This window comes from Micropterus dolomieu, linkage group LG06 (assembly GCF_021292245.1).
Source record: "Micropterus dolomieu isolate WLL.071019.BEF.003 ecotype Adirondacks linkage group LG06, ASM2129224v1, whole genome shotgun sequence".
Classification (NCBI taxonomy): Eukaryota; Metazoa; Chordata; class Actinopteri; order Centrarchiformes; family Centrarchidae; genus Micropterus; species Micropterus dolomieu.
The window spans coordinates 7,661,302-7,665,307 of NC_060155.1; positions in this window are offsets into that span (position 1 = coordinate 7,661,302).

Genomic DNA, 4,006 nt, shown 5'->3' on the forward strand with positions numbered 1-4,006 from the left:
GTCTAAAATGTGCACCTGGTGGTCCTCAAACGAGTGTCCTCTGTCCTTCAGATGTAAGTAGACTGCAGAGTCTTGACCTGAGGAATTGGCCCTTCTGTGTTGAGCCATGCGTTTGTGTAGTGGTTGTTTAGTCTCCCCAATATAGAGGTCTGTGCATTCCTCACTGCATTGGACCGCATACACTAGATTGCTTTTCTTGTGTTTGGGTGTGCGGTCTTTGGGGTGTACCAGCATCTGTCTTAGTGTGTTCTTGGGTTTAAAAAACACAGGGATGTTGTGTTTGTTGAAAATCCTCCTGAGTTTCTCTGATACTCCAGACACGTATGGAATCACAATGTTGTTGCGTTTGACCTTCTTTTCCTCCTCCCCTGTAGTTTTGTTCTTCTTGGATCTTGTGGCTGTTTTCACAAAGGTCCATTTAGGGTATCCACAGGCTGTAAGTGCCCCCTTCAGGTGGTTCTGTTCCTTCTCTCTGGCTTGGGCGCTTGTTGGTACGTTTTCCGCTCTGTGGTGCAGTGTTCTCATGACCCCTAGCTTGTGCTCCAGTGGGTGGTGTGAATCGAAGAGTAGGTATTGGTCTGTGTGTGTGGGTTTTCCAATCTGCAGGCTCCTGTCCTCTTCAATGTGTACAGCGCAGTCCAAGAAGGCCAAACTGTTGTTGTGAACATCTTCTCGTGTGAACTTGATATTACTGTCCACAGAGTTGATGTGTTCTGTGAAGGCTTGCACTCCCTGGCTTTTAATTTTGACCCAGGTGTCGTCCACATATCTGTACCAGTGGCTCGGTGCTGTTCCTCTGAAGGAGTTGAGGGCTTTATTCTCCACTTCTTCCATGTAGATGTTTGCCACAATCGGGGATACCGGTGAGCCCATGGCACAGCCATGCACCGGTCTGTAGAATCCCCCGTTGTACTGGAAGTAGGTGGTGTTTAGACAGAGGTCGAGTAATTTACAGATTTGGTCAGGGCTGAGGCTAGTTCTGTTGTCCAGGGTGTTGTCTTGTGTTAGCCGTTTCCTAACGGTTTCTACTGCCTCTATGGTGGGGACGCAGGTGAACAAAGAAGTCACGTCATAGGATACCATGGTTTCATCTGGATCCAGTTTTAGTCCTCGAACTTTGTTTACAAAGTCAATAGAGTTTTGGACGTGGTGAGGCATGTTTCCCACCAAAGGAGCTAAGATGGTAGAAATGTGTTTGGCAATGTTGTAGGTGACCAAGTTAATGCTGCTGATAATCATCCTGAGTGGGGCTCCTTCTTTGTGTATCTTGGGTAGTCCATAAATGCATGGAATGGCTTCTCCAGGATACAAACGGTAATATTGTTCACGTGTGATGGTGTTGTCCTTCTGTAACTGTTGCAGACATTCTATGGCCTTTTTCTTGTATCCGCTGGTTGGGTCTCGTCTCAGTGTCTCATATGTGTTTGTGTCCATTAGTAGTGTGTTGACTTTGTTCTGGTAGTCCGCTGTGTTAAGTACTACCGTGAATCTTCCTTTGTCAGCAGGTAGGATAGTGATGTTTTGATCCTTGGTAACTTTTACTAACGGGCGATGTGAGATTTAGCTACGTCCTGTAACGGAATCACTGTTCAGTTAGATACTAGTCAGATACTATTATAAGTGGCTGCACCTGATCCGAGGGGGAGGCGCCTGCAAAGTTCTGCCTGAAACTGTCACGCAGGGGTTCATCAGTGGGGATGATTGATTGATCGAAGTACATATTAAAGGCCGTTTAGAGTCATCAATAAGTTAATACACTCAGTAGATGTAGCATTCCTTGAGATTCAGCAAACACTCTGAGGTGATAACTGCGTTTGATCAGCGACGTTTCTCATAAGGAGCTTAAGAGGTGGATGCATAATTCGGCAGAACAGCTGTTGTAGGCCAACTGCAGAGATTTTCATCCACCTTTTTTGTCAGCATATAATGCGCGTTATGCCTGCAGACAGGAAGCTGGACTGTAACTAAGGCGATGGTTCAGTTAAGGCGAGAAATTAGGTGTGTGAGAGCCGCCTCTGAGTTTGTTTGGTGGATTAGAATTTGCCAAAAAAGGTAGTACAGTTCAATAAGAAATATAAAATAAGATCCTTTTATAATAAACATTCAATAAGATCTGACTTGAGTAGTTATTATTGCACAGTGTCCAGCAGAAAACCGTATATTGCACATATTAGGAAATAGTGTATTTCACATTCACATACATGAGGTTATCATGCTGAGGCGATTTCGGAGTTCAGTAGCTTTATGGCACTTTGGAAGAAGCTGCTTAACTGTCTACCATTGTTGCCTTTACAGGTGCCAGAGGAGCTGATTGCAGAACCCGCCAGATGTTATTAGCTGTGTCCAGCTCTTCAGGAGAGAACAGTTCCAGCTTCCAGGTCTTCAGCTCCTGCTTTTCTTTTTACTCACAACACCTGAACACTACTGATGTGAAATTATGACACTGGGTTCTTCTCAGCCTATTCTATCCTTATATTAACTCAACACATTTCAAGTCATACGAAACTACTTTTACATTTGTAACCTTTTAATATTGATGTTATGAATACAATACAAGAGTTTAATTTATTAAACTATTGCTTTTGTATTAGGAATACTTTGTTATAAAGTGTATCAAACTAATTATACATAAAATCATTCTTCATTCATCATCGGTTTCATATTTTAATTTTAAATAGTGTGATCTAAACTTAACAATATTATAGTTAACAGCTGTAAATGACAATATTAAGATGTTATTTATAGGCTAACATTTTACAATTGTTAGTAGAAAGTAAAAAGTGAAAGGTTGATGTAATATACCATTTTATTTTGACATTTCTTTAAGAGACAAATGTGACATTTACTGAGAAGTCACGCTGTAGTGAAAAACAAAGAATTATCTGCACACTGAATATTTTTGAAGCCCTGTAGGAGGTGTCATTTAGTGCGACCTCTGAGGAGGTCTTGTGTGGTTTACATTGTTTAGACCTATTTACTGCATGTGCATTCGGTCAGCTCTGAGACCTCAGAGTTTGCAAGAAAACCACCCAGTGGGAATCATAATTACTCTGTGCAGATCATTCTTTGTTTCAGCACTTACCCCCACAGGATGGTTTGGATGTGCCCAAATTATTCTGTGTTTAAACTAGACTTATATCAAAGCAGCAAACAAGGCACTCTACAGGAACTTCAGGCTCTGTTATACAGTCTATGGGTACTGGGTGTATGGCTCCTTATTTATCTTAAAGTGTAAGGTAGAAAGTAAAAATACTCCTGCACACACAGAGATACACTGCATAATTACTTTTCAACATTTCTACTTCTAGATACTTTTGGTAATGTCATAACTCCAAAATGTCATTATATGATTCACTATCCCAGACTCATTACAATGCATGGTCCCCTGCGTTCACTGTGGTGTATGCGCTTTGAAGCCAAACACCAGTATTTGAAGAATGTTGCGAGTAGCTGCAGAAATTTTATTAATGTAGCAAAAACTTTAAGCGATAGACACCAGATGCGCCAGTGCTAGGAGAACATACTTGATGACTTTGAGATGGTTACAGGTTTTCATCGCTCCCATTAGAGCTACAGAGATGTCTTGCTGATGTACATGGGAGTGAAGATGCATGTAAAAACATGCAGCGTGTGTCAAGGGTGATTGACAGTGTAAAATATGCTTGTAAAGATGTATTCATTGTTGATTACTTGCATACAGAGAATATTCCTCTTTTTTCTTATCAAATATATTCAAAATATAAACACAATGTGGTTTCTGTGCGGTAAACTTTTAGTCCCAGTGTCTTATAATTCGCACTTGCGTGCGTACACAGTCAAGGTTGATCCTCAGTGGAGCATAATCAAACCAGGACAAGAAATTAACTTTCACTCCCTCGACATGCACCATATTGATGATGTTGAAGTTATATGTCATTCTTAGAAACATTTGAAATATTTAGGATATGTGAGTAATCGAATGATAAGTGTTCATATGGTAATACATTAGTGTTAGTGTAAATTGGAT